Consider the following 19,572-nt stretch of genomic DNA (forward strand, 5'->3'; position numbering starts at 1 on the left):
AGAGCACAGGCAGACAGCGCTAGAAACTGCTAATGCTTATCAGTAAATCAGTGGAAAATGAATAGAAATGACGATTCTGTCTGAGCTAGGTGATTCTGCCACACGCACTAGTGTAAATGTAGCTAACAGATGTGTAAACTGAAGACTATTTGAGCTTTATTAAAACTATTTGCACTGATTTTTTGTTTGTTACATTTTGTTCCTTTGTGCAGTGGCTTTGAGTCTGTATAAACATCAACAAGCTGAAAAATAAAACCAAAGTTTTTTTTTTAGATAATGTAATCTTGTTCAAATAGATGTCATAAAATTGGTATCGAAAAAAGTATCGTTCAGGAACCGGTATCGAAGTCAAGGTATCGGTATCGATATCGGAAATTTTTGAACGATACCCAGCCCTAGACTGGCGTTTGTCACGGTTTGGAAAGAAAGGGAGAAAACATGACAGAATAACTCGGCGGATATCACATTTTGCGTAAAATTCAAAATTGACTTTTCAATACCGACCAGATACAATACTGACTTTGGTGGAAACACAATTTAAAAAAAAAAGGCGTTTATTGCATTTGGAACCAAACTCTTCATATATTTTATAAAAAATTATATATTTTTATTCATTTTAAATTGAAAAGAATTAATCTAAAATAAATATTTAGCTAATATTAAATATTTAAATATTTATTTTTATATTTAAATTAATATACTTAAATATTATACATTTTATATAACTAAGGTAATTTTGGATTTTTTAATTTAAAATGTATAATTAATTATAAAAAATAAAAATTTATTTAAGAACATTTTAAATGTAGAGCGGGAGCATTTTAAAGGCATTTTTTATGTAATGTAAAATATTGAAATAATATTGATTAATAATATAATATTGATCAAGATTATTTAATATTGAAGAATATCATGATTACATGGTTTAAATATAAATTTTACAGAAACAATTAAATATATATATACGCTCAACCAATCACAGCGCACCATTCCACGCATTGTAAACAGTAACTGACAAGCTACGCAATATCGTGTTCATAATCGCAGATGACTCACCTTCGATTATGAACGCGATATTGCGTAGCTTGTCAGTGATTTATGGCTCTGTGTATTAAATGCTGCTCCATCTGAAAGCACGTGATGGAGATTTACTACTAATCACAGAACCGGCTTTACTGAAGAGATGCGCTTGACAATCGCATGCGATTTATCGTGCAGCCCTAAAAAAAAATAATAATAATAATAATTTTGACTGCATTGATGATTCTGTGGTGGTTTCAGAGGCTATCATATTGTATGTGGATCAACTTACTTTATTGTGTATTTTATTTTGTGTGTGTTTTTAAACAGTTTCAACATGAAAAATAACATATTGATTCAATGGATTTATTGCATTTTGGGGGAAAAATAATCAGTTTTTATAATAAATCTTTGAAAATCAAAATCTGGATTTGAATTTTTTATGTTATTATAACCTAAAGATACTATGTGAAAGTTTGAAACAGAAAATAGTGGTTTTCATCTTGCCACTTTCTTGGTAAAGAAAATACATTTTTACTCAAATTAATACCCCATTTAGGGTTAGATTACCCTAACCCTAACCCAAAATGAATTTATAGCATTTTGGAACCAAACTTTTCATTCATCTTTTAAAAATTCAGATATTTCAACTGAAAAACATAAATATAGATTAATAAAATGCATTTTTTAGATGCAAAGTTGGCATAGAATGGAGGATGGAAACACCACAATGCAAAATAAAATTAATACTGAAACTGGCTTTTTGACACAGTGTCTCAATGCAAGAATGTGGAGTGATTTTCTCTGCTTTTCACACCTTCATAATAAGCTGTCTGATGCTTTGTTAACAGATGAACAGATTTAAGATGACACAGTGAGGGGAGGAGGGACAGACAAGCGGAGGAGTGACAGTCGGCTTGTCCTCTGCATGGCGCTACGTCAGGAGAAGCACTGTTTGGTGGTTGGTCTTCACGTCGACAGCGCCGCGTGTCAGCTCAGCACCCAAGTAGGCGGAGGGGGGGAACAAAGGCTCAGTGAAGGAGGCTGGTAATGATCTGAGAGCCTGCACAATGTCTGCAGAAATTCCCCTTGATGCAGACGGCAGCCACCCAGAGCAGGCCCCTGAGAGCCGGGTTACAGCCAGTAATATGTCTCTCAGAGAGACAAGCAGGCTGAGAAAGCAAGCGACAGAAGACAGGGAAGGAAGAGCCTCTTTCAGACAGATCCAATTGCAAGTGTAACCATCAGAAGGGTGCTTACTTATGTAGAACAGATGACATAAACCCTTTCAGAAAGCTTTTAACAGATTGCCAGTGAAGAAATGAATAAATACACAAAATCAGATCATTGGCCAGTCTGCTACAGCCCATCCAGTGAGGAGGGCAGTGTGTCTGCTCTCTGGAAGCTCCTAACGACAGAGGGAAGTATAAGGCTCAATATTGACATGACCTCATTAGAAAACAGCTAGTGGACTAACGGTAATTAAAAGGAGAATGCAGCACGTATTGGTTTGCCACTCATTACCTCACAGGGAGTACATTTGCACGGCCTTGGCACTTCTAACAGTGCAAACAAAATGGAAAGGAAGGATGCATGTGGACTGCTTTTTGAAGATGGGATATACAGTGTGGTTTGAGAACAGAAAAAAATCAGATGAAAATCAAATTTTAACCTAGAAATAGGCAGAATGCTTTTTTATTTAAACTTATAATGGAAAATCAATACAAACATATCTGTTTCTGGAATACTTCTAGGTCACTAATCAGATAAGCCAATGCATGACGAAGATTCTGCCCATTTTGTATTGTGCAAATTTTCACATAGTTACTATAGGGGAAAACACAAAAAAAAATTTTGCCCACAACAAAATAAAATATAAATTATTACAGAAAAAAAGAAATAAAAATCTACAATTAAAATGACAATAATTAAAAATAGAACGGTGCTGTGTGTGTGTGTGTGTATATATAATAAAATTATATTTGCATTTTAAACAAATTCAAATGCATGTATGTGTCTAATATATATATTTTTTTCTTTTTTTTTAATGCAAAGTTCGCATAAAATGGAGGATGGAAACACCAGAATGCAAAATAAAGTTCCAAATTTGCCCACAACAAAATAAAATATAAATTATTACAGAAAAAAAGAAATAAAAATCTACAATTAAAATGACAATAATTAAAAATAGAACGGTGCTGTGTGTGTGTGTGTGTGTGTGTATATATAATAAAATTATATTTGCATTTTAAACAAATTCAAATGCATGTATGTGTCTAATATATATTTTTTTTTCTTTTTTTTTAATGCAAAGTTCGCATAAAATGGAGGATGGAAACACCAGAATGCAAAATAAAGTTCCAAAATACAAATTTCAAAAATTTAAAATAATAATAATAAATAATTTTAAAAAATCAAATTACTTGTATGTAAACTGATGGAAACGCATTTACCACATAAATTTCCAGATATGTATAACAAAAAGACATGACTTTGCCTCAACAAGAATTGTGTCAGCGAATAATTCGCTACTATTACCTGGCAGAAGAACTGTCCAACATGCTAATGCTCCCATAAGGCATCTGCAGCTGCATAAAACATCTACATAAAATTAAAATGCTGCTTTATTCGCTAAATCACATCTGCAATTTTCTAATTAAATTAGCAAATTGAAACATAACTATTAAGCAATGGAAGCTGCAAATCTGCAGTTCACTTGAAGCGCAAGATGCTCTTTAGAACATCTCAAATCATTCTGGAAAACATGGATCATCAGGTTTTACACAAACTATTCTTTAAATCGTTGGCTACTTCAAGTGGTGACACTTTAAAGCCTTTGAGCAAATATGAAGAGACAAATCGTAGCCTAATTCTTCTAAGTAGTGGTGGATGAACTAAACGGAGTCAAAATAAGTTCATTAAAGCAGCAGGGATAGGCCCTAAAGACCAGAAGGACCTGACTGAATAAATGTTTAGTCCTTTTTGTCGAGTTAGTAATTCAAAGTCCTGTCTCTAAGTAAGCCCCCTCTCCTCCCTGAAGGCTAGCACCCTCACTTCGACCCTCTATTCAAACACAACCAACCCAACCCCCTCACAAGAGCAATCTCTTGCTTTCTGCTCTCGTTCTATTTCTCACTTTGGCACGGGCATCTCCGGTGTGATATTTTTGCCTAAAAATGATTAAAAACAGCAGAGAATGAAGGCATTTGTAGTAATGAGCGCGCGTAAGCTGCGGTTTGTGGCCGCAGGAGTAATTAAACTCCCACACGGCATCTTGAGGAGCTGAGGAGGTGCGCTCTCCTGAGGCTGCCGCCCATTTTCTGTGGGCTGGTGGGAGCTGCGTGGGGCCTGAGGGACGCGCTAACAGATGAATCCCTGTCATTAAAAAGGATCACCCGCCTCACGGGAATCGGCTCCTTGCACTGAAAACATATCTCTTAAGGAGGAAAGGGCTATCGCAATCTCTAACCCAAACGCAAACATACACACACAAATGCACCCGATTGCCCCTCTCCCGATTTATGCGTTCTGGTTTGTTATCTATTTTCAGGCTTTTATTCCCTGTCCTCAAATAAAAAGTAGGTTTACATTGGTTGGGACACAACTAACTTAGTTCAGCAATCCACAACCATGGGTACACATATCCCTGGGGGTCTTAAAAGGAATAGTTTACCCAAAACTGAAACTAGTCATTATTTACTTCATTTTAAACCTGTAAGCATTTTTATATAAAATTATATTAGATTATATATATTAAATGGGGTCCAGTGTTGTGGAACCCACTGACTTTCATTGTTTGGAAAAGTTACAACTTAAACATACTTCAAAATATCTCTTTAAAATACATACAGGTTTAGAATGACATGAGGGACCAAAACAAGGTTTTAATTTTTTGGAAAGATTTAACCTTAAAACAGAAATGATGAAAATACTGACATAATAATAATAATAGTACTAATAATAATAATAAAATAATAATAATACTTTGTGTTTATTTGTATTAAAATATATTAAATAATATATAATAAAAACATTTTATTAAAAATTACCACACACTACTACTACAACTACTATTATTAATAATAATAATAATTTTATGCTGTTAATATTAATATGAATAATACTAATAATATTGATAATAATATTATTACTGATAACAATAATAAAAAGCAATAATATTAAATTGTAAAGCAATTTTAAAATAACAGGCTCTATACTCTCCAAAGAAGTGTTTGTCATATCAAAGTTATTGTACACTGCTGTATTCTTTCTCTATATGGAAATGAACATGTGGTAGGTCATATGCATGGTGCCCTTTCCAGCTGTCTATCTATACATAGATGAAACGTCCATCTGATTCGTATTCAGGCAGCAGCTGTGCGTCTAATAATTAAGACCGATCAATGAAATGTAGATTGCGCTAACATTTAAACAATAACCTTTCCCGCTAAGCGCACCAAACACAAGCCGATCGGGACTGATTGGTGTCGCAACTCAAAACATGGCGCGTATTTAGAACATACTTAGGTGCCGAGATAAAAGAATGTGCTGTTCTCCGTGGCTTTTCAGTGAGTGGGATAAAGCCCTCTTTAAAGGGGATTTAGCCTATCATGAACGTCTATATCTGGAAGCTGATACAGTCACAGATATTGTAGATCATTTTTCATGTACAAATCTGCTTTGGCTCAGTCAAGCAGGCAGGCAGGAGAACAGCAGAGGGCAGGGCGATCACGAACACTGCATCCAGGAGGAGGGGAGGGTGACGGGGGCACTGTCCACCACCATCACCCCTCCCCACATCCACGGCTCCGCCTTGGGCCTTCCTTCCCAGTTGCTCGGCCAGCTGAGCAATCAGGTCAGTCGGCTCTTCCTGCGTCCCCCCTGGTCAATTGTTCCCTCTCCACGCCTCGTGTGCGGCCCGCAGCTGTGACGAAATGATGTCATAGCTGATCCTAAGGCAGGCAGAGCGTCTCGGCGTAAACATGGAGTGGGGGTGGAGGGGCTCCGACCGCAGACAATGAGCCGGGTGAAGTTATGCCAATATTTCTGATGATCTCTGCACTTCTCGCAGGAAACGAAAAAAGGGTTTCCAAACCCACGTTTCCATGTTTGCCATTCTTTTCCGGATTCAGCATCAGGTGGGCTTAGCACAAGTCAGCTTTGGAATAAATAAAAAAAGCGTATTATTCTTGTATTTATATATATTTTTCTGAGGGAATAGGGCAATATTATTGCTACAATCAATACGCTCAGTCTCAGAGGACTGTTTATTGGGTTGGTGCGTATATCTGCTGCAGCGGGACCATTGTGAAGCCATTATTTTCACTAAATCATTTCTCTAGGAGATAATCCAGGCATTAGCAATGCTTGGGAGCATTTAAACAAGCAGCAACCCGGCCATTTGTAGTCTGTCTCTCAGTGAACAACTAAGCCCAATACAGAGACAATATTGTTGTACTGCAATAGCCACAAACTCTCAGCCAGCGCATTCAGGAAAGCCACACTCCAATAACGCAAGTATAACAGAGCGGAAAATGTAAGTCAGCTCCTTCCACTTGTGGGGTGATTATGATGCCACCGGCTTTAAACAAATCAATCGCTGCTTCTGAACATGAGAGGATTCCTAAAGCACACGGAAAACAGTTTGAACATGTTACAAGTGCATGTGGATTTGGAGTCCAACAAGAAAGAGAAATTCAAATCCAGCAGCCTGCCTTTGGGAGGAAAGCACAGACCGCTGCTATTGTTTGGAAGTCCTCAAAGGAAAACGGGCGGTATGAATGAAGCAGAGCTGTTTTTCTGACGCCGGAGTACAGAGCGTATAAACAAGCAGGTGATTTGATTAGGTGCGTAATCGAGTGAGTACAAGAGGCCGCACTGGTCCTACTCACACCAACACTTAACCGGCACACTGACAAGCTTCCTGTGCTCCTAATGAGAGGCTTTTGAAAGGAGCTTGTACTTCAAATACACACATGTAAGCACCGTTGGGATTCTGGGAGTCTGTCTTTTGTCTGATTCTTGTTCTCTGGTTTTCAGGTGCACAATATGAAAAATATATAATGAAACTATTATTGATACCAATAGTGGAATTGCAGCCAATAATTCCAGTAATGATCCAATCAAATCATGAATTTATTTTAAAAAATTGTGCAATGAAACGTTTCTAATTTGTCAGCAAAATAAAAAGCAGACATTGCCTCAAACTGCCTATATGCATTGTAAAATCTTTCACTGATTGTAAGCTTTTACATAACATCTATTTTGGGAAATTATTATAAATAATTGTAAAAATTATTATTTTATTATATAAAAATAAAAAAATAATAAAATAATATAAATATAATAATATAAAATTATATAATATATATATATAATATAAAATAAAAAATAAAAGGATCAAATAAAATCTGGCCACAACAAGCTGTTGATTATTGGTTATCATTATTGCCTTTTTTTTTTTTTTTTTTCAAACAGAGCAACTCACAGAAAGATTCCAGTTCCATTTCAACCCAAGACACCACCATCTTATTTTTCTATAAAACGCCAGGATTACCATAGTGGATTCATTCCATGGTGCATGACGCCTTCTTTGTGATGTTAAATGATGCACAGAATGCTGTTGCATCATTATCATGTCGTGGATGCTCAAATTAATTGAAAGTTGTTTTAGAGAAAAACACGTTAATCTTTGAACTCCATTCCTTTTACAGCAGTCTATTTAATTTTTATCTGATTCCTTAAACAAACAGAGAAAAGCATCAGATGTAACACACCTTGTCAGAGCAAACACATTAGTAGCAAGGAGTCCACAATAAAGACATGATACTGTAAGTATGATCTACTTTTGCACCTGCTCTAAGCTCTACACACCCCTTTCATAAACAAGAGCTTCTCTTTTAGCACTTTACCTTGGAGCGCTATTGTGCGGAGCGGTTTTTAACAAACCTTTCAATGAAATCTGCCATCTTTCCATCCGTGTTGAAATCCAATCACCCGGAAATCACTGAAGAGGCAAATAAAGGTGCAATGATATGATAAATGCAAGAAAAGGCTTCCTAAATTGGCAAATGTTCTATAATTTAGATGTGCACACAAGTTATTTGTCCAAGAAATTCAACAGGATCGCCAAACAATCTCCTCTGCAAATAGAGGGAGGAAATAAGCTTCACTTGGCGGGTTTCTCCAGCTCGATAGGGCATAGAGGGCACACAGTAACCAGCGTGTTTCACCTCATTTCTCAAGGGCCCAAGGAAACACAGCTAATGATGTAATGAAGTAAACAGCGATTTACATCTGCGGAGCCTGTGCCTACACGAGATGCCCTGGCAGAAGCGAATGAGATCATGTCTCGTCTGCTCCAAGGACATGAATATTTACAGTTCAGACTGGAACAGGGCTGTAAATCACATAAAGAGCCCGAGGTAAACTACAGACCCATTACATGTCTTACTGTCCAAGGGTCAGTTAACAAAGTCTTAATTCGTGACATTTATAGGTCACTATGAGGATTGGTGTTGGGACGGAACTAACTGAAGGTAGCGACACTACTAACTAAATTTTTCAGCAGCTTGGTTGTGTTCAAAACAGTAGTTTTTCCAGTATCATGCTATTTTTTCCAACAACTAGCGGTGTCGCGTGACAAAACGAGTGAACTGAAGCAAAATTGAAACATGTTCATTCAAGAACATTTCAGTGATTCATTCATCTGAATGGTTCATATGTAAATAAACTGGTTCCTAAAAACATTTTTTTTTTCTAGTTTTATTTGGTTAAGTGTAAATGTATCTATTCAAGTTGTCAAATTGAGGCCTCATACTATTTAAAAAAACTACTCCCTTAAATAGCTTCAAATGTAGCCATTTACTTCAAAAAGTGTGACTTAGATGTAGTTAAATTCTGAAACTAAGTAACAGTTTCATAGCAGCTTCCTCAACACAGGTTTTCTACATCTGATTAATCTCAAATCATAAATTATATCAAATGAGATCAGTCGGCTTTGTGTCTGTATCCAGAAAACTCAACCTCCCCGATCTGCTTTTGCCCTCTAATGTTATTTGTCTCAGCTCTCTTCAATCCCCTTTGGAGGGTCGATTCCAGCACTCATCTGTCTGCACAAGCAAGGTTAAAAGTACACATGAGGTGTCGTGGCGGGAGTTCGCTACGGCCAAGCACTGAGCCTGAGAAATCAAGCATGTTATTTATGAACCATTCGGTCATTGATTACACTCACCTGGGCACAGGGTGAAGCACGCAAGGTGTCTGTAACACTGGTGGCCCTAACGGGAATTCATTTGTTGTTCAAATTGCTACAGTATCCTTTATTATACCATTAACATGGCCATACCACTGTCACAAAATCAACTTTGCCAGAAGGTTAAGGACAAAACAGAAGCAGCACACACTGATATTATCATTTGTTTGCTTGCACTGTTTTTTATGCTATAGACCTACTACTTGTGCAATGCAGGTAACAGTAGAAGCACACCAAAAATTCTGTCCTGAACACAATCTGCATGCCTGGATTTACCCATCTTGTACGTGGTTCTAGGTGTCACAACATATTCTGGTTGCAAAAAGGTGGAACATTTCCAGTACATTTCGGACACATTCCAGAAATTTTGGAAACATTCCAGAAATTTTGCAAACTTTCCAGGATTTTTTGGAATCTTCCAGGGATTTTTGGAAGGTTTCCGAAAATTGTCCACCCCTTTGCAAGCCTACGACAGACTACCACAATCTGACATACTTTACTGGGACAATCGCTCCACCACAGCAGACAACTAAATCAGTTCTTTAAAATGACAAAAAGTACGTTTGTCTAGACATATGGATTTTTAGAACGTTCCAGTGCACTTCTCCATCATTTGATCATCACATGAAGAATTGCAATCAATAGAAAATGTAAACAAAATTGAATTTACCACCAGCTTTCTGTGAGCAGCAATGGCGCAATGGTGCAACGTTAACTAGCTTAAGTGAACAATGTACAATCTAAATCTTATTCTTAATAAATATTTGTCTAATTTTACAGTTAAAATATGTTATGCAATATTGATTCTCAAGTAAATTTCTCTTATTTTAAAGGGATAATTCACTTAAAATAGTTTAACCTTATGTCATTCCAAATCTGTATGACTTATGCATAACATAAAACGAGATATCTTGAAGAATGTTTGGGGTCTAAACAAAACTGAACCCAACTGAATTCATTCTTTTAATGTCTGGACTAAAAAAAACACATAAAAAATAAAGTCTGGTAAAACTAGATTGCGGGTGGTTAGTAAATAAGACAGAGGTGAAATACTGCCGAAAGAAATTTATTCCACCAGCTTTGAGAATCGAGCAGCATAATGGTTTACTAATAATAAATACCAGAGGAATAGCATAAACTCTTCTGACTGGGTTTTTAGAGACTTGTGGTTTCTAAAGAAAAGAAAAAAATAATCAGATTTATTTAAAATGTTAGTTTTGTTTACTTTTGCCACTCATGGGCAGACCGGATTGATCCCTGCTTGTGTTTTCTCTGAGCTTTCTGCTACTGTTTGTAGTGCAAGAAGCAGTCAAATTGATCACTGAAATCATGAACCCATGTCAAACATGTGACTTGGTATGAAATCATTCTGATTACAGCAAAAATAATCCTAACCGCATAGTCCAACTAAATGACCTTTTGAATCATTGTTAAACAAACATCCTGATGGGCAACCTACTAGCTCTCTGGATCTGCCTGCCATGCATGCACACAGATTTGTGGGTTTGTGGTATGATACGGAAATTTATTTCTGCACAAATGTCAAAAGACTGCCACGTTTCAATATTAGATCAAAATCAAAACATGATTAACTTATTATGACTGGATGTTTTCCTGGTTGCGGCAAAAATCTCAAGGACTTCATAGAGATTTCTTTGATGCACTCGGTCAAATGGCCAGTGTTCGGTGCGCAGTCTCAGCTTTGCTTCTGACATTCGAGGGTTGGAGCTATTTTAAGGAGAACCCAGTGCCTCTGGCAGGTCCACCACACGCCCCTGTATAGCGGCTTCCATAGAGCTGAAGAATGGCTCCATTATTCCCCCACAAACACATATACTTTCACAGAGACCCACCCACTTCTGACCTGATCTCGCTGAAACCCACCACTATCGGAAATTCCCCCGTTTTGTGAAGGTAGGAACAAAACAGAACAGAATGAATCACTGAATAACTAGAATGAAGGTTGAAAATAGACCTTTTTAAGAACATTTTAATGAGTTTATTCATTTATCTTAAAGATTTTACCTTGTGAAAGGCTTTTATAATGCATGCAGCATTTAATTAGCTTTGGAATTATTCAATTATTTTATATAGACTGATTTTTTTTCCCTTTGGTGAAGATTGTGTCCAATTACAAAACTAAATGATTCATAATCTTTCAGTTCAACAAAAATAATTGCCAGTCACATGCCAGAGCAGATGGTAAGTTTTCATACAATCTTTTCATAAATAAGACTTATAAAGTGCCTTTATCAGAGAGGATGTTAATTATTTACTTAAGTAAATGCATATATATATATACAGACACACACACCACCACCATTTTCTTTTGAAAGCAATTCATACTTTTTTTCAGCAAGGTTGACATTAAAGAAGAAGAAATAAGAATTAATAAGATTTTTATAAGAATCAGGATTAAATTACACTTTACAAATGATTAAAATAGAAATTGTTATTTTAAATTGCAATAATATTTGACAATATTACAGTTTTACTGTATTTTTGATCAAATAAATTCAGCCTTGGTGAGCATAAGAGACATCTTTCAAAAACAAACAAACAAACAAAAAATCGTGAACAGCAATACATTTTGTCTGCAATAAATAAAAAGAAGTCTCTATGGACCCATGAACCCATCCACAAATATATAGCCTGCCCCGTGCGTTTACGCGAGTGTGTGTTTGTGTACATGTGTGTGTGAGCATCAGGAAATACCAGGCCAAGCATTCCAGCTCGTCAGCACCTCTGGCCCTCATGTGACTGGAGATACACAGCCCAGATTGTGTGTGCAAGTTTGCTCAAGAAGCATGATAAGAAAATTTAGTAAAAGTGAGGGAGCAGGAGGGGTAAAAGAAGGATAATCTGATATGCATGACTTGTGGTTTCTCCTAACCCCTCTCTTTTCTTTGCCCTGACAGATATGGCAGTTTGCATCCATAATTTACAGGCTTCTCTTCTCCTGGCAATCTGGCCTTTATGGCTCCGCCTCCTTGCAAACTCATTAGCATAATGTATATGCTACCAAAAAAAAACACATTTTCACCTTCGAGCTGTTCCATGTCGCATCAGTACACAAGACTAGGCAAAAAGCGGTGAACGTATTAAAGGCTCAGGATGAAACACTTCATGCCACATGTGCCGTTTAGACGATTGTCTCCGACTGCCTGCTCAAACTGATTTTTTTTCCAAAGAATCTCACATCTCAGTAATTGTGCCTGCCTTTAATAATCACATAAAAAAACTGACACTGACGTTGTAAGGGGGAACAACAAAGCAGCGAGTGATTTGAGAGGCCCCGCTGCTAATTATGACTCATGTTATACAGAGCGTTCTGTTGCTGCTCAAAAACACTAAATAAATTCGTCGTTTGACTGTGCTCGAGAAATATGAGCGTCTGACACGATAACATGCATGCTTTCCAGTTTTTAGCACCAATTACGCCATTCGAGTTAATTCGGGAAAGTTGTTTTGAAGATAACAGCATGCAAGCGGCACGTGTGTGTGCAAATCTGCGATTAGGTGAACAATCATTAGCAGAAATGAGCAGTGAAGGATCATCAGTCAAAGCACTTACCGGAGGATGCAGTAGATTTCTTTGTTCAGTATTTGGCAAATTCACTCACATATCTTCATCAATCATAGATGAAAGTGATCTGGAAGTTAAAAAAAAGAACACATTATATTAATCCTTTGCCAAAGTAAATGGTGTGCACAGTTACATATGTTGTTCTCAGTATTCATAATTCCCCATTATACCTTCCCTGCTTGATGTACCATTGTGATCAGTGGCATTTATCAGCTAGTACAGGAGACAATCTAACCATTATAGTGATGATATGTAACGGCAACTGTAATATTTTTTTCATAAAAAACAGTCAAATTCAGCCTAATTACAAGAAAAAAAAGCTGTCTTTAACACTAGAACTGCCAGAGGTCGCTGTATACCTAAAAGCGCCAGCGGGTAAATTTTACCCACGCACATGACAACTGTATTTATATGGCTAAAGAACATATTATTTCACTGTATTATGCCACTGTCTTCACAAAGAAGTGTCTAGAGTCATGAAATGATTCTGTCTAGTCATCAACTATATTTTTATCTTCCTGTTTTATGTTCAAGATTTTTTTAATGCAGAAAAAAAAGCCTGCACTGACAACGGAAATTAGAAGGTAGTAGCCTAAATATTTGGGTGGTGTAGGCTAATATTATAATACAATGTCATTAATCAATATATTAAGATAACCCATGGTATTTAAATGACTAAAATAGCCTATAGACCATAATGAGCAATAATAATTCACCACACTGCATAGGATGATTTAGCTTCACCTAAATATTTATTAATTTGTTTAGTTATATAATTTATAATTTGAATAAGAGAACAACACCATTAAACTTTGGGTATTCAAAAATTGGTTTTATTCATTACATCATATACTGTAGATCAGATTTTTTTTTTCTTCAGGAAATGGCCAGACTAGAATAGCAACACAGTAGCGAACAATAAACTATATGGCAAGACAAAAATTTTATAATTAAACCAAAGTTTGACCAATTAGAGTAACGTGAGGCTAAAACATGTAAATACGATATCTGGATCACTGTCAGATGAGCCGTCAGATGCTGAGCCGACCCAGGACTCATAACTTACCATCAGACTCTCCATCGCTCATGGCATTTAGTGTTTCTAATACCTACCTTCCATAAATCGCCTTTTTTTAGTCACTTTGACTTTATTTATGAAACTGATAACCATGTGATAAGAGTGAAAGGCATTGCCGTTGAAATGTACAATGTTAAAACATAAGCGGAAAGAAAATGACAGCCCAAAAATACATGCATTATATAGGTGGGTAAGTTTGACCCGCTGGCGCTTATAGGTATAAATGCCCCGTTTCTTGATCTGGTTTTATCAAAATAATTTGTAACAACATTGGATTGTAAATTACATAATTTTAGTAAAAGTCAATGACTGGGAGACTTAAATGTTTTATTTTAAATCTTTTATGTACATTTGAAAAACAGCCACGGGTAAAATTTACCCCGTGGCGGTTCTAGGGTTAATAACATAAAAAAAGTGCTAATGCATCAACTTGCCTAGGTCCAACTGATTCAAACAAACTGACCATCCCAAGATATCCAACTAAATGCATTTTTTTTTTAAATTTAACTGTTGGTCTATTTAATGCTGATGTTTTAATGTAACAACAAAATAATTAACTTTATGACAATTCTCTTTAATAACCTGTAATAATGCTGAAAGGTCAATGAAACCTGTCACTGACAGCATCAGAGAAACAATATTAATTTCAAGCACGTGCTAATGCATCAACTTGCCTAGGTCCAACTGATTCAAACAAACTGACCATCCCAAGATATCCAACTAAATGCATTTTTTTTTTTAAATTTAACTGTTGGTCTATTTAATGCTGATGTTTTAATGTAACAACAAAATAATTAACTTTATGACAATTCTCTTTAATAACCTGTAATAATGCTGAAAGGTCAATGAAACCTGTCACTGACAGCATCAGAGAAACAATATTAATTTCAAGCACATAAAAAAAAACAATAAAAGATAGTGATAAATTCTCTGTTCATGACTTAATATTCATGAGTATTCTTTGCCATTCCATGATGTCACAACCAGCACACCAAATAAAAAGTAAGACTAAAATAAAAACACATTTATTGGTTAAGGAGCTGTGGAAAAAGTGGACTTGCCTTGAGGGTCCCGATCATCACCCCGTCAGGGTTTACAGTATGTTGCAATAACGACAGGCTGACTGTAATTTATACCTTACTTGATGTATGCGAAGGGGCGTGGTTTGAGTAAGAACAACAAACATTTGTATTAAGCCTAGACCACAACACAGATTACCTACTACAGAACAAATCACACAATGAGATTTAACAACATACAACATCTTATGAGTTTGAAAGTCATTTTACAACTTTTAATTTACACCATTAAATGTTCTGGAAAAACAGACATGTAATTTGCAGACAAACCCTGGAAGCTTTTATGTAGCACACTAAGATGAAGAAACGTACAGTACTAAATTGTACAGTCAACATTCTTCACTCCAGCTCAATTATAACCTATAAGCAAAATCATCCACTGTGATTATTTAATGGACACATCCTAGACTCAAAAAGTCAGGGTTCAAAGAAAATCCAGGATTCCCCACTGGCACTGATGGCACATGAGCGCTCTTCTCGTAAATACGATAATTCTGACATGACTTGAAGGCAGCAATAATCCGTTAATATAAAACTTTCTGTCTTTGTTTATCTTTCTCATCAGCTTCTACAACTCCACCATCCATATCCTGTCATGCAACTGTTATTGAGCCTGAATAAATGGGCTTATAATCTAAAGGGAAAAAAGTGACAATCTGTCTGATTCTCTGGCCTCCGCATGCGACTGGAGTGCAGGGTCTATTAGGTGTGTTTATTGCTTGAATTCCTGCTATCAACCCCTACGGACCCATATAGCTGTAATTTCATATGAATATTTCAAGTCAGCTTTTGAAAAAGCAAAACTACTGATATCCTAATGGGATCATGCTTCGACTATGAATGGACTCGGTTATCCTGACTGTATTTCTAATACCCACATACCACTTTTGATACACCAGAATATAGGTCACAGTGACAACAGGTACCAGAATGATGATGATAATAAAAATAATAACTTCCACACAGTATGCTATTAAATTACACTCAAATCTGGTTGGCCGCTGTGACCCTCTCATTTATTTTCTTATTTTTGAGTCAAATTAAATTGGACATATCCTTTTAATTAACAAAATGCTCTACAGTACTTGCATTAAAGGGGTCTTATTATGCTCTTTTACTTGATTTTGTTTTGGGGGGTGTACTAGAACAGGCTCTCATAATAGGTTGTTCGAAAAACACATTATTTTTCACATATTTTACATTATTACAACACCTCTCTCCCCAGTCTGGCATGAACGGCTCGAATAGTTGATATCACAAATCCCGGAAAATAGGCATTGTAGTCCAAACGAGTCATTCGTTGTAGTTTTTGAAAAGTGATTTCTGTAAAATAAAATATCTCCTTTTGAAGTGGACTTTGAGCTTTGTAACTTTGCAGATCTTTTTTATGCTCAAACAGCAACATTACAGACTAACTCGAAATGTGCTGTGATTGGTTAGCTGGGCCAGTGTGTCCTGTGATTTGGTCGGGAAACGTCATGCCCTTTACCATAGCCACCTGCAAGCTTCAGTGTAAATATTGCGTCAAAATCAAATGATTGTAAAACCCGGATGATTGTAACCACTCTAAGTTCGTCTGCCTTGGGAAAGCTAGCGTGTCTCCGACATAGTGATAACACTCGTTGCCTTCTCTAGTGCAGCTCAACCAGGTCTCGTCCCATTCGTCGATATTCGTGATATCACAAATCCCGGAAAATAGGCATTGTAGTCCAAACGAGTCATTCGTTGTAGTTTTTGAAAAGTGATTTCTGTAAAATAAAATATCTCCTTTTGAAGTGGACTTTGAGCTTTGTAACTTTGCAGATCTTTTTTATGCTCAAACAGCAACATTACAGACTAACTAAAGTTGAAAAAATGAAAAAGCATAATAGGATCCCTTTAAGCATTTGAGGACAGACCAAATGTGAAGTGCACATTAACGTCCTTCTCAGAGAACATCCGCCAGTGTTATTCCGGACACGATGCCCAAGGACTTACCGAAATAAGGTTTAGACACAAGGATGTTATAGGTTATTCCTTAAGGACTGTCACTGCTCCAGATTTCAATGGGCTACTACGGTTTTAATTGGTACAATTAGGTTATCGAAACCCATATCTGATGAAACATCCAGCATCATAATAAAACAAATTTTTAAAAAGATCAACAACAAAAAAATATTAATAAATGTATGGAAAAAAATCTATAATAACATTTTTTTAATTAAAAACATTTATAATTATTTTTAATAAAAATAATAAATGCATGTCTTTCTGAAACATTTAAACAACAATTAGTCCAATTTTATAATAACAACTAATAATAATGAATACAAAAAAACCCTGCATGAACATGAAACTGTGACAAAGCGAGTATCATTTACTTATGAAGAAAATATGACCTTCAGGCTGGATGACTGATCTGGAGTCACTCAGCATGAGAGAAACCCATGAGATGGGTTGATACTAACAATAAAGGAAAGACACAGTCGGCATACAGGAGGCAGAGACAGCAAAGGCTTGATTATCCACACTTTCACGGTCAAGGAGCACAAACTGAGAGTCGTCTATAGCCGACCTCCTCCGGTTCTTGGACTGCAGTGGCGCTCAGATGGGCTGCTGGATTCGGGTGCATTGTCTGTGCTCCACACTCATTAGCTGAGTCAAGGAGGGACTTACTGGGGTGTTTAGCTCGCCGGGTTTGTGTGGCAGCTCAACAAGCTCTCCCAGCTGGAGTACGGCTCTCACATCACAGCTGCACACTTACAATTAGTGCAGGTGCAGCTGAGGAAAGACCAGGCACAACACAGACAAACACACAAAGATAGAAAACACACACTTACAGAGGTGTTGCACACCGCCGATGAGGGCTGTTCCATGTCAAACAAAGCACTGATGACTCAAAAACCAGCTCATTATAAAAATACAACACAATACAAGAAAAACATTTTGAATTTAGTGGGTTTTCTCTGGTTTTGACATTGAAAAGTCAAGATGTGCGTGTTTTGCCGTTCTGCCTAAATGGTTATGACCTTTACATGATAAAAGCTTAGCTTAAGGCATTTACATTAACTTACACATCATTAAGAATAATCAGTGTGATCAAGCATGTAAACAGAATTATAATAGATTTTAATATGAAATCGTCTTTCATTTGCATGTTCAAATCCTATCTGAACCAAAACTAGCATTCCATTAGGAAGCTAAATTGTTCTGGATGAGATAATGCACCAACTGCATCATTTTGCAAATATTTGAAGAGAAAAAATAGAAGCCAGGCTTGTGTTTTTCCCCTCAATCTCATATTGATCCAAAGAGCCTTGCTTGCAAAATATTATCACAAAACTGAGCATGGAAACAAATTACATGACAAAAGCAGCCATTGATTTGCGAATCGTTTATTAAGGGGACACTAAAAGTGAAATGAATTCCAGCATTTTAAGCTTCGTTTCTCAGGCACACAGTGAGCCAATGCAGAAAGATGGAATGCCGAGGCTGTCTTGCATCTGGAGTCGACTCTGATGCATGCCATAAAAGATGCCATTAAGCAGAATGGGCCGGCAAAACACACAACATGCAGATCTGAATAATTCATTTAGGGCTCAACCCGCTGGAGGGACATCTTTTTTTCCCAATTGGTTTTCCGCATCAAAATCTGAGCATATATTTGCTCTGACTGAAAAAAAGACACAACACAAGCATTCTGCGGACATACAAATTAGCAAGCAGGTGTCTTCACATGTGGTGCAGACCTTTATTTTTCTCTGTACAGTTCAATAGAGACTGCAGACTGTTGTCTGCCTTATTAGGCTCTTTTCCAGGGGCAGTGGGTAATGAGACTTCACACAGACAATAAAAAACTCATAGCCAATCACATGAGAGTGATGCAAGACATCTGTCACCATGTTTTCCGCAGCTCTAATTTACTCAGTAACTGTAGTAGGCAAGATGCACTCTAAGAGGGTCACCAGTGAAGAAGAAAAAGCTAATGTCAGTCTGCAGGGTAACAGTTATAGAGGACGACCGATAGTGGATTTTGCCGATACCGATAGCTAGGTTGGACCACACTGGCCGATACCGATTAATTAACCGATAGTTTTAAAATTGATACTGAACAAAAACTAAAATAGTGCTTTATTAACAAAAACAGTACTGAAGCATACTAGTAGTAGCAGTAAAAAAAAAACACAAAAAACAAAGTAATAGTAAATGTTGAAATTAACACACTCTAACAAGGAATAATACTTACACATCTTTCATTAATCTTAATGCTACAACTGGACTCTTATTTTAAAGTGTTACCATTTCATTTCAACTGTCATGCTTAAAGATGCACATCTTTAAATATATACACAAAGGCTATAGCATTACAATTATATACATATGGATATTGTATGTATACTCTCACACCTTAACTGCTTCTATTCTTGAACACTTGATGATTATCTATAATCAAAATAAAAGTGCAGCGCTGAGTCTAGAACTCACCGGTATCACACACACTTTGGACGCGTCACGTTCAACTGGAGCAGCAGTCTAAAACAGTTTATTTAAATCACCAAACGGACACAAGTTTACT

At 36.6% G+C, this 19,572-nt stretch overlaps 1 protein-coding gene across 3 annotated transcripts in view; it reads right to left on the minus strand.

Annotated features, from left to right (window-relative positions):
* LOC107588626 (zinc finger MIZ domain-containing protein 1-like) overlaps positions 1-19,572 on the minus strand; it is a 136,852-nt gene that overhangs the window by 67,746 nt on the left and 49,534 nt on the right. For all 3 annotated transcript variants that reach the window (XM_016276790.1, XM_016276786.1, XM_016276789.1), the window contains exon 3: positions 12,849-12,927. The gene's annotated coding sequence lies outside the window, so the exon portion shown is untranslated. The remainder of the gene's footprint in view (positions 1-12,848; positions 12,928-19,572) is intronic.

Source organism: Sinocyclocheilus grahami, unplaced genomic scaffold (assembly GCF_001515645.1).
Source record: "Sinocyclocheilus grahami isolate Dianchi unplaced genomic scaffold, SAMN03320097.WGS_v1.1 scaffold106.1, whole genome shotgun sequence".
In the NCBI taxonomy this organism is placed as follows: Eukaryota; Metazoa; Chordata; class Actinopteri; order Cypriniformes; family Cyprinidae; genus Sinocyclocheilus; species Sinocyclocheilus grahami.